Source organism: Hordeum vulgare, chromosome 7H (assembly GCF_904849725.1).
Source record: "Hordeum vulgare subsp. vulgare chromosome 7H, MorexV3_pseudomolecules_assembly, whole genome shotgun sequence".
Lineage (NCBI taxonomy): Eukaryota > Viridiplantae > Streptophyta > Magnoliopsida > Poales > Poaceae > Hordeum > Hordeum vulgare.
In genome coordinates, this window is record NC_058524.1 from 560500154 (window position 1) to 560513049 (window position 12896).

The following is a 12896-nucleotide window of genomic DNA, read 5'->3' on the forward strand; positions in this document are numbered from 1 at the left end:
CTTCACTCCCCGGCAACGGCGCTAGAAAAGAGTATTGATGACCCACAAGCATAGGGGATCAATCGTAGTCCTTCCGATAAGTAAGAGTGTCGAACCCAACAAGGAGGAGAAGGCTCTGATAAACGGATTTCAGCAAGGTAATAACTGCAAGCACTGAAAGTAGCGGTAACAAGTGATGGTGTGGTGAGGTGAAACGTAGCAGGTGAAAAGTAACAAGTAACAAGAGTAGCAACGGTGCAGCAAAGTGGCCCAATCCCTTTTGTAGCAAGGGACAAGCCTGAACAAAGTCTTATAGGAGGAAAAACGCTCCCGAGGACACACGGGATTTTCTGTCATGCTAGTTTCATCATGTTCATATGATTCGCGTTCGTTACTTTGATAGTTTGATATGTGGGTGGACCGGCCCTTGGGTACTGCCCTTACTTGGACAAGGATCCCACTTATGATTAACCCCTCTCGCAAGCATCCGCAACTACGAAAGAAGAATTAAGACAACGTCTAACCATAGCATTAAACTAGTGGATCCAAATCAGCCCCTTACGAAGCAACGCATAGACTGGGGTTTAAGCTTCTGTCACTCTAGCAACCCATCATCTACTTACTACTCCCCAATGCCTTCCTCTAGGCCCAAATATGGTGAAGTGTTATGTAGTCGACGTTCACCTAACACCACTAGAGGAAAAACAACATACAACATATCAAAATACCGAACGAATACCAAATTCACATGACTATTAATAGCAAGACTTATCCCATGTCCTCAGGAACAAAAGTAACTACTCACAAAGCATAATCATAATCATGATTAGAGGTGTAATGAGTAGCATCAAGTATCTGAACATAAACTCTTCCACCAAGTAATCCAACTAGCATCAACTACAAAGAGTAATCAACACTACTAGCAACCTTACAAGTACCAATCGGAGTTGCAAGATGGAGATTGGTTACAAGAGATGAACTAGGGTTTGGAGATGAGATGGTGCTGATGAAGATGTTGATGGTGACGAGCCCCCTCTGATGAGAGGAGTGTTGGTGATGACGATGGCAACGATTTCCCCCTCCGGGAGGGAAGTTTCCCCGGCAGGATCGTCCTGCCGGAGCTCTAGATTGGTTCTGCTCAAGTTCCGCCTCATGGCGCCGGAGAATCCACGAAAAAGCTCTGTCCTCATTTTTTTCCGGACGAAACCCTTCATATAGCAGAAGAGGGGGGGCAGTGGGCCACCAGGGTGCCCACAATCCCTGTAGCCACGGCCACCAGGTTTGTGGGCCTGTGGCTGCTCCCCTCTGGCACTTCTTTCGCCCAATATTTTTTATATAATCCCAAAAAATTCTATGTTGATTTTCAGGGCATTTGGAGTTGTGCAGAATAGAGGACTCAGACTTGCTCATTTTCCAGTCCAGAATTCCAGCTGCCGGTATTCTCCCTCTTCAAATAAACCTTGCAAAATAAGAGAGAAAAGGCATAAGTATGGTACCACAAAGTACAATAACAGTCCATAAAGCAATAAATATCAACATGAAAGCATGATGCAAAATGGACGTATCAGTAAGCGTTATCCTTTGACTGTTTGATTAACTAATCTGGTATCAAAAATTATCAAATATTGATGTACCTTTTGCAGGTGCATGAGCCGCCAATCTTCAGGACGACTGCCTGCTTAAGTTAAAAGCCATATATACCTTCGCTGAGCAGCTATACACCGGGGGCGTGCTGTCAACAAGGCAGTGCTGGGCAACACGGGACCAATGATGACCATCAAGCAGATGCTCGGCTTCCTGTCTACATTGCCTCCCCAGATAGTGGAATTAAATAGATTAGCCGCCCGAAAGGGAGTGTTGAACACCCTGAGTTGGTGCTTAGCGTACGCCCCTGAGCTCAAAACCGAAGAAATAGCCGCCCGCTACCCCAAGCTGAAAGATGACTGGTCAGAATTCACCGAGGTGGACTATCACCGAACCATCGTAGAATCTCGCTATGTGGTGACTCAACTGGCAGCCAGTTTAGATCTAAACAAATACCAAGCTGCCTATGACGAGAACAAAAAGAAGGTGACGCCTCCTTCATATGAAACTGCTAGCCTGGTTCCTAGTGGTCCCAAGAATCCTTTTGATCTTGACATGGACCTATCTCTCTTCCTTGTTGATGAAGACGAGTTCATTGCCTTGTCCAAGTGTAACTGGAAGCTGGGCGACTTACGAATCGAAGGCGGGGAGAGCTCAAGGCAAGGTGACTCGGCGGCGGCCTGATTCACCCATGGATCCTTCCTTCACTGGGGGATGACAACCATTCTGGCCATGCGAGCCATGTAATAGCCTTTCTAGTGTGTGTGGAACACCAAGTATGTCGTATTGTTTTTTGATGGAACCACTGGTAGACCTTGAATCTTATGCATGACTCGCCTGCAATTTTTTTGATAAACCAAGGAATGTCTCAAAGTGACAAACAATTTTTTTCCTGGTATGTTAGGAAAAACAGTAGCCGAGTCAGTAAGTGCATGGTCAGGAATAAGCCAGCCCCTTGGATCATGGCAAGAAATAAATTAGCCCCCGGTTTATGGCGAGAAATATGAGCCGGGGCGAGTTATAATCAAAGCCGGCTCAAAGATATGTTAAGAAACCTTGTGATCTTGTCATCAAGAAGTAAAAATTTTATCAACTCAGTGAGTTTCGATAGGATAAGACGAGCTTGCAAAACTCTAGTGTTACCCTTAGGAAGCTTTTGCAAAAAAGCCTTGTTCTTTTAGACCGGCTGATCAAGCGCGAGTCAAGCTTCTGTGAAGAAGGTTCAATGAACCAATGGTTTCCCTATTTTCCATGTGTGACTCTGGCCGGTACCTTTTATGTTTTAACCAAGGCGAGTTCAGGGTCCAAATAACGGATTGAGTCACCTTGAGTACATAGGTCCATGTGGCGACTCGTTCAACACACAGTCCAGTATAACCATTTGTAATGCGGTAATTTTTCGCTAGCCAAGAGGGTATTCAGGGTGAACTCAATGAGTGAAAGCCCCCAAGTGACCTATGATTTAGGAAAAAAACAGGCATAGGATAACAAAAGCGTATACGCTCTTACTGTAAAACGACTTGGGGACTAGTAGCCCCCAAGTAAGCCGGCTTAATTCTCAAAACCATATAAGGCGCCTATGTTTGGACCGTGCGACGTGGCAACGTTGGTCCTCTTTGGCTTTTATCAAAGCCCAGTTTTGAAGCAAGTGCAGCATGGCGACTTACGCTCCTTGACTTTAATAGTGTCCATGTTTGGGCGACTTATAGAACAATAAAGGCTCATGCTTTCAAAAGCTGAAACGGCAAAGGACCCCCAAGGTTCATGGGTGCCGGCTTTATTGCTTTCATATTTCATGGATTACAATTTGCTAAAAACTGATAAATAAAAAAGAGGGAGCTCATGGCTCTAAGTGTAGTAAGGCCGCAGATGGGCTATGTTCCAGGGGCGAGTTGTCTCAACCTCTGTAGTTGGCCGATCTGGGCGAAGATCCATCAAATAGTATGAGCTGTTCCGAAGATTCTTGCTGACGACAAACGGTCATTCCCATGGAGGTGATGACTTGTGCATACTAGTATGATCTTGAATCAAACGGAGCACCAAGTCGCCTTCTTGGAAAGCTCGGCTCTTGACCCGGCGACTATGATAACGTCGCAAGTCCTGTTGGTAAATCGTCGACCGTGACGCGGCCAAGTCACGTTCCTCCTCCAAGCCGTCCAACGAGTCTTGTCGCGCCAACTCGTTGTCCTGCTCCACATAGGTGGCAACTCGTGGGGAATCATGTTTGATGTCACTTGGTAACACCGCTTCTGCCCCGTAGACCAGAAAGAAAGGAGTAAAACCCGTGGAGCGGTTTGGAGTTGTCCTGATACTCCACAGTACTGATGGCAACTCCTCGACCCAACATCCTGGTGTGCCTTCCAAAGGCACCATGAGCCGAGGCTTAATCCCCCGTAATATTTCCTGATTCGCCCTCTCTGCCTGTCCATTTGACTGGGGATGTGCAACCACGGAAAAATCAAGCCGGATATGCTCTCGTGCACAGAACTCTTGCATTGCACCTTTGGATAGGTTAGTACCATTGTCAGTAATGATACTATGAGGATATCCGAATCTGAAAATCAGTTTCTTCAAGAACTTGACGGCCGTATCAGCGTCACAACTGCTAACAGGTTCCGCTTCCACCCACTTTGTAAATTTGTCAACCGCCACCAATAGGTGAGTCTTTTTGGTGGAAGACATCTTGAAGGGACCGACCATATCAAGCCCCCAGACTGCAAACGGCCAAGTGATTGGTATCATTCGCAATTCCTGAGCCGGCAAATGCATCTGGCGTCCAAACTTTTGGCAGCCATTACATCGGCGAATGATCTCCTCTGCGTCTGCATGAGCCGTCGGCCAATAAAACCCATGTCTGAAGGCTTTAGAAACCAAGGATCAGGACCCAGCATGATGATCACAGTCGCCCGCGTGAATCTCATTGAGGATCATACATCCTTTTTTAGAAGAGACGCATCTTTGAAATACCCCCGAGGTGCTTCCTTTGTGTAACTCGCCATTGTGTATGACCATGGATTTACACCAACGGACGATTTGGTGAGCTAGCAACTCGTCGGCTGGTAACTCGCCTGTGGTGAGGTACACCATGTAGGGAATCGCCCAGACTAGAGTAGCATGAAGAGCCGCCACGAGTTGAGACTCGGGGTCCAGTACCGCTAAATCTTCCTCCGAAGGTAGTTTCACTGATGGGTTATGTAATATATCCAAAAAGACATTGGGAGGAACCGGCTTACACTGCGAACCAAGGCAGGAAAGAGCGTCCGCTGCTTCGTTAAGCCGTCGGTCTATGTGATCCACTTGATAGCCATTGAAGTGACCCGCCACATCTGACACAGCTCATCTGTAAGCCGCCATCAGAGGGTCTCGTGAATCCCAGGTGCCAGAAACCTGTTGCGCCACCAGATCTGAATCGCCCAAACATCTCACTCGCGTTAGATTTATCTCTTTGGCGAGTCGCAAACCATGGAGCAAAGCTTCATATTCTGCTGCATTATTAGTACATGGGAACATGAGCCGAAGGACATAGCAAAACTTGTCACCTTGAGGCGAAGTTATCATCACACCAGCCCCCGAGCCTTCCAACTGTCTGGACCCATCGAAATAGATGGTCCAATACGTAAGATCTGGTCTTTCCTCAGGGATTTGTAACTCGGTCCAATCATTGATGAAGTCCATGAGCGCTTGAGATTTGATGGCTGTCCGAGGCATATATCGTACCTGATGGGACCCAAGCTCGATGGCCCACTTAGCAATCCGTCCAGTAGCCTCTCGGTTATGTATGATGTCGCCGAGGGGGGCGGAGCTGACGGTCGTGATCGGGTGTTCCTGGAAGTAATGTTTCAGCTTTCGACTCGCCATGAACACCCCAAAAACCAACTTTTGCCAATGTGGGTAGCGTTGCTTGGAGAGGGTGAGGACCTCGCTGATGAAATACACCGGTCGCTGGACGGGGTACTCCTTTCCTTCTTCCTTTCGCTCGACAACTACTGCCATGCTGACTGCTTTGGAATTGGCTGCAATGTACAGGAACATAGGTTCCTTGTCTGCCGGAGCCGCCAACACTGGCGGGTTAGCTAATTGTCGCTTCAAGGCTTCGAAGGCTTCATTGGCCTCGTCTGTCCATACGAAACGATCGGTTTTCTTGAGCAGCTGGTAGAGAGGGATGGCCTTCTCCCCAAGGCGACTTATGAAGCGGCTCAAGGCCGCGATTCGACCCGCCATACGCTGCACCTGGTTAATGTTGGCTAGTTTCCCAAGTGAGGTAATTGCCTCAATCTTATCCGGGTTACCTCGATGGCACGTTCTGATACCAAGAAACCCAATAACTTCCCCGCATGGACACCAAAAACACACTTGGTGGGGTTAAGCCTCATCTGGTAAACGCGCATGTTGTCGAAGGTTTCTTTGAGATCCTCCAAGAGTGACTCCTTGTGGTGAGACCTGACCATGATGTCGTCCACATAAGCGTGGACGTTACGGCCTATCTGGCTGTGTAAGAAGTTTTGGATGCAGTGCTGGTAAGTCGCCCCCGCACTCTTGAGCCCAAACGGCATGGACACGTAACAGAAAGCTCCGAATGGGGTTATGAAGGATGTCTTCTCCTGATCCGCCACCGCCATCTTTATCTGATGGTATCCCGAATAAGCATCCAAGAAACACAGACGTTCGCAACTCACCGTCGAATCAATAATTTGATCAATGCGGGGAAGGGCGAAAGAATCCTTCGGGCAGGCTCTGTTAAGGTCAGTGTAATCAATGCACATACGGAAAGTACCGTTCTTCTTGAGCACCACGACCGGGTTAGCTGATACGTCCATTTTGCATCATGCTTTCATGTTGATATTTATTGCTTTTTGGGCTGTTATATCACTTGTGGTACCATATTTATGCCTTTTCTCTCTTATTTTGCAAGGATTATTTGAAGAGGGAGAATTCAGGCAGTTGGAATTCTGGAGTGGAAAAGGAGCAAATCCTAGTCCACTATTCTGCACATCTCCAAATGCCCTGAAAATTTACGTGGATTTTTTTGGAATATATTAAAAATACTGGGAAAAAGAACTACCGGAGGGGGCCACGAGGGCCCCACAAGCCCCCACTCCGCCACCACCCCCCTAGTGGCGGTGGGCAAGCTTGTGGGCTACCTGAAGGCCCACTAGCCCCCCTCTTTTTCTATATGAAGCGTCCTGGTCTGGAAAAAATCAAGAGGGAGCTTTTTCGTGGTTTCGCCGCTGCCACGAAGCGGAACTTGAGCACACCCAATCTAGAGCTCCGGCAGGATGATCCTGCCGGGGAAACTTCCCTCCCGGAGGGGGAAATCATCGCCATCGTCATCATCAACACTCCTCTCATCGGAGGGGAGGCATCTTCATCAACATCTTCATCAGCACCATCTCCTCTCCAATCCCTAGTTCATCTCTTGTAACCAATCTTCGTCTCGCAACTCTGATTGGTACTTGTAAGGTTGCTAGTAGTGTTGATTACTCTTTGTAGTTGATGCTAGTTGGATTACTTGGTGGAAGAGTCTATGTTCAGATCCTTGATGCTATTCATTACACCTCTGGTCATGATTATGATTATGTCTTGTGAGTATTTACTTTTGTTCCTAGGACATGGGATAAGTCATGTTAATAATAGTCATGTGAATTTGATATTCGTTCGGTATTTTGATATGTTGTATGTTGTTTTTCCTCTAGTGGTGTTATGTGAACGTCGACTACATAACACTTCACCATATTTGGGCTTAGAGAAGGCATTGGGAATTAGTAAGTAGATGATGGGTTGCTGGAGTGACAGAAGCTTAAACCCCAGTCTATGCGTTGCTTCGTGAGGGGCTGATTTGGATCCACTAGTTTAATGCTATGGTTAGACTTTGTCTTAATTGTTCTTTTGTACTTGCAGATGCTTGCGAGAGAGGTTAATCATACGTGGGATGCTTGTCCAAGTAAGGGAAGTACCCAAGCGCCGGTCCACCCACATATCAAACTATCAAAGTAACGAACGCGAATCATATGAACATGATGAAACTAGCATGACAGAAATTCCCGTGTGTCCTCGGGAGCGTTTTTCCTCCTATAAAACTTTGTTCAGGCTTGTCCTTGCTACAAAAGGGATTGGGCCACTTGCTGCACTGTTGCTACTACTTTTTACTTGTTACTTTTTTCTCGCTACGTTTCACCTCGCTACACATTCACTTGTTACCGATACTTTCAGTGCTTGCAGTTATTACCTTGCTGAAATCCGTTTATCAAAGCCTTCTGCTCCTCGTTGGGTTTGACACTCTTACTTATCGAAAGGACTACGATTGATCCCCTATACTTGTGGGTCATCAAGACTCTTTTCTGGCACCGTTGCCGGGGAGTGAAGCGCCTTTGTAAGTGGAAATTGGTAAGGAAACATTTATATACTGTGCTGAAATTTATTGTCACCTGTCACTATGGAAACTCTTCCTTTGAGGAGTTTGTTCATGGTATCTTCACCACGAACGGCAGCACGAGGAGTTTCTCCTCAACCTGAGGTACCTACGGAAAATATCTTTTATGAAATTCCTTTGGGTATGCTTGAGAAACTGCTGGCTAATCCTTTTACACGAGATGGATCTTCACATCCAGACTTTCATCTAATTTACGTAGATGAAGTTTGTGGTTTATTTAAGCTTGCAGGTTTTCCCGAGGATGAGGTAAAGAAGAAAGTCTTTCCTTTACCTTTAAAGGATAAGGCGTTGACATGGTATAGGCTATGTGATGATGCTGGATCATGGGGCTACAATCGGTTGAAATTGGAATTTCATCAAAAGTTCTATCCTATGCATTTAGTACATCGTGATCGGAACTTTATTTATAACTTTTGGCCTCGTGACAGGGAAAGCATAGCTGAAGCTTGGGGGAGGCTTAAATCAATGCTATATTCATGCCCCAATCATGAGCTCTTGAGAGAAATCATCACTCAAAACTTTTATGCTCTACTTTCTCATGAAGATCGTACCTTGCTTGACACTTCTTGTGCCGGTTCTTTTATGAAGAAGGATATTGATCACAAGTGGAATTTATTAGAGAGAATCAAACGCAACTCTGAAGATTGGGAGCTAGAGGAAGGTAAGGAGTCAGGTATGAATTTCCAGTTTGATTGCGTTAAATCTTTTGTTGAGACAAACACTTATAGAGATTTTACCGCTAAGTATGGACTTGACTTTGAGATAGTAGCTTCTCTATGTCAATCTTTCGCTGCTCATGTTGATCTTCCCAAAGAGAAGTGGTTTAAATATCATCCTCCTGTAGAAAGCAACATAGCCAAAACCAATCTAGTTGAGGAGAAAATCATAGCTTTTAGTGATCCTGTTGTTCCTTGTGCTTACACTGAGAAACCACCATACCCTGCTAGGATAAAGGATTATTCTAAAGCTCTAACTGTGATACGTAAGGGTTACATTAGACCACTTGCACCCCCTGAGGAGATTAGAGTTGAAACTAGTGTTGCTATTATCAAAGATCTCTTAGCCGAAGACATAGACGGGCATGTTATCAAATTCTGTGAGGACTCCGCTAGAATTGCTAAACCTCACGTGAAATACAAACACGAACCTGTAGTTGGCCTACCCGTTGTTTCTGTTAAGATAGGAGATCACTGTTACCATGGTTTACGTGATATGGGAGCTAGTGTTAGTGCAATACCCCGTTCTCTATATGATGAAATCAAAGATGAGATTGCACCTGCTGAGTTAGAACCCATTGATGTCACTATTACGCTAGCTAATAGAGACACTATCTGCCCTCTGGGAATTGTGAGAGACGTAGAAGTCCTGTGTGGTAAGACGAAGTATCCTACTGATTTCCTTGTCCTTGGTACTGCACAAGATAGCTTTTGTCCCATCATATTTGGTAGATCCTTTCTCAACACTGTCAATGCTCACATTGATTGCATTAAGTAGACTGTTACAGTAAGTTTCGAGGGTGTGTCTCATGAATTTAACTTCTCCAAGTTTGGAAGACAACCCCATGAAAGAGTGTCGTATGGTAGAGATGAAATCATTGCTCTTGCCTCTATTGTCGTACCTCCTACGGATCCTTTAGAGCAATATCTGCTTGAGCATGAAAATGATATGCATATGGAGGAGAGAGATGAGATAGATAGAATTGTCTTAGAACAATATCCTATTCTCAAGAATAATCTGAATGTTGAACTGCTTGGGGATCCTCCCCCACCAAAGGGTGATCATGTGTTCGAGCTTAAACAGTTGCCTGATACTCTTAAGTATTCCTATCTTGATGAGAAGGAGATATATCCTGTCATTATAAGTGCTCTCCTTTCAGAGCGCGAAGAGAAGAAGTTGTTAAAAACTCTGAGGAAGCACCGCGCTGCTATTGGATATACTCTTGATTATCTTAAGGGTATTAGTCCTACTCTATGTAAGCACAAGATTAAAACCGATCCTGACTTTAAACCAGTTGCTGATCATCAAAGGAGATTAAATCCTAAGATGAAAGAGGTCGTTAGAAAAGAAATATTAAAGCTTCTCGAAGCAGGAATCATTTATCCTGTTGCTCATACTGATTGGGCAAGTCCAGTACATTGCGTACTTAAGAAGGTGTTGGGGAACGTCGCATGGGAAACAAAAAATTTCCTACGCGCACGAAGACCTATCATGGTGATGTCCATCTACGAGAGGGGATTTCCGATCTATGTACCCTTGTAGATCGCACAGCAGAAGCGTTAAGAAACGCGGTTGATGTAGTGGAACATCCTCACGTCGCTCGATCCGCCCCGCGAATCGTCCCACGAACCGTCCCGCGATCCGTCCCACGATCTAGTGCCGAACGGACGGCACCTCCGCGTTCAGCACACGTACAGCTCGACGATGATCTCGGCCTTCTTGATCCAGCAAGAGAGACGGAGAGGTAGATGAGTTCTCCGGCAGCGTGACGGCGCTCCGGAGGTTGGTGGTGATCTAATCTCAGCAGGGCTCCGCCCGAGCTCCGCAAAAACGCGATCTAGAGGTAAAACCGTGGAGGTATGTGGTCGGGCTGCCATGGCAAAAGTCGTCTCAAATCAACCCTAATAGCTCCATATATATAGGAGGAGGGGAGGGGAGGCTTGCCTTGAGGCTCAAGGAGCCCCAAGGGCTGCGCCACCAAGGGAGGAGGAGTCCTCCTCCAATCCTAGTCCAACTAGGATTGGAAGGTGGAGTCCTTCTCTTCTTTCCCACCTCCTTTTTTTCTCTTTGATTTTTTATCTATGGCGCATAGGGCCTTCTTGGGCTGTCCCACCAGCCCACCAAGGGCTGGTGCGCCACCCCCAAGACCTATGGGCTTCCCCGGGGTGGGCTGCCCCCCCCCCCCCCCCCGGTGAACACCCGGAACCCATTCGTCATTCCCGGTACATTCCCGGTAACTCCGAAACCCTTCCGGTAATCAAATGTGGTCATCCTATATATCAATCTTCGTTTCCGGACCATTCTGGAAACCCTCGTGACGTCTGTGATCTCATCCGGGACTCCGAATAACATTAGGTAACCAACCATATAACTCAAATACGCATAAAACAACGTCGAACCTTAAGTGTGCAGACCCTGCGGGTTCGAGAACTATGTAGACATGACCCGAGTGACTCCTCGGTCAATATCCAATAGCAGGACCTGGATGCCCATATTGGATCCCACATATTCTACGAAGATCTTATCGTTTGAACCTCAGTGCCAGGGATTCATATAATCCTGTATGTCATTCCCTTTGTCCTTCGGCATGTTACTTGCCCGAGATTCGATCGTCAGTATCCGCATACCTATTTCAATCTCGTTTACCGGCAAGTCTCTTTACTCGTTCCTTAATACAAGATCCCGCAACTTACACTAAGTTACATTGCTTGCAAGGCTTGTGTGTGATGTTGTATTACCGAGTGGGCCCCAAGATACCTCTCCGTCATACGGAGTGACAAATCCTAGTCTCGATCCATACTAACTCAACGAACACCTTCGGAGATACCTGTAGAGCATCTTTATAGTAACCCAGTTACGTTGCGACGTTTGATACAGACAAAGCATTCCTACGGTGTCAGTGAGTTATATGATCTCATGGACATAGGAACAAATACTTGACACGCAGAAAACAGTAGCAACAAAATGACACGATCTACATGCTACGTCTATTAGTTTGGGTCTAGTCCATCACGTGATTCTCCTAATGACGTGATCCAGTTATCAAGCAACAACACCTTGTACATAGTCAGAAGACCCTGACTATCTTTGATCAACTGGCTAGCCAACTAGAGGCTTGCTAGGGATAGTGTTTTGTCTATGTATCCACACATGTAAATGAGTCTTCATTCAATACAATTATAGCATGGATAATAAACAATTATCTTGATACAGGAATTATAATAATAACTATATTTATTATTGCCTCTAGGGCATAATTCTAACAGTCTCCCACTTGCACTAGAGTCAATAATCTAGCCCTCACATCACCATGCGAATTACATTGTAATAAATTTAACACCCATACAGTTCTGGTGTTGATCATGCTTTGCCCGTGGAAGAGGTTTAGTCAGCGGGTCTGCTACATTCAGATCCGTGTGCACTTTGCATATATTTACATCCTCCCCTTCGACGTAGTCGCGGATGAGGTTGAAGCATCGTTTGATCTGTCTGGTCTTCTTATGAAACCGTGGTTCCTTCGCTAAGGCAATGGCACCCATGTTGTCACAGAATAGGGTTATTGGATTCAGTGCGCTTGGCACCACTCCAAGATCCGTCATGAACTGCTTCATCCAGACACCCTCCTTAGCCGCCTCCGAGGCAGCCATGTACTCCGCTTCACATGTAGAATCAGCTACGACGCTTTGCTTGGAACTGCACCAGCTTACCGCACCCCCATTAAGAATAAATACGTATCCGGTCTGCGACTTAGAGTCGTCTGGATCTGTGTCAAAGCTTGCATCGACGTAACCCTTTACGGCGAGCTCTTCGTCACCTCCATACACGAGAAACATCTCCTTAGTCCTTTTCAGGTACTTCAGGATATTCTTGACCGCCGTCCAGTGATCCACTCCTGGATTACTCTGGAACCTGCCTGCCATACTTATGGCCAGGGTAACGTCCGGTCTAGTGCACAACATTGCATACATGATAGATCCTATGGCTGAAGCATAGGGGACGGTGCTCATATGCTCTCTATCTTTATCAGTTGCTGGGCACTGAGTCTTACTCAATCTCGTACCTTGTAAAACTGGCAAGAACCCTTTCTTGGACTGTTCCATTTTGAACCTCTTCAAAACTTTATCAAGGTATGTGCTTTGTGAAAGTCCTATCAGGCGTTTTGATCTATCCCTATAGATCTTAATGC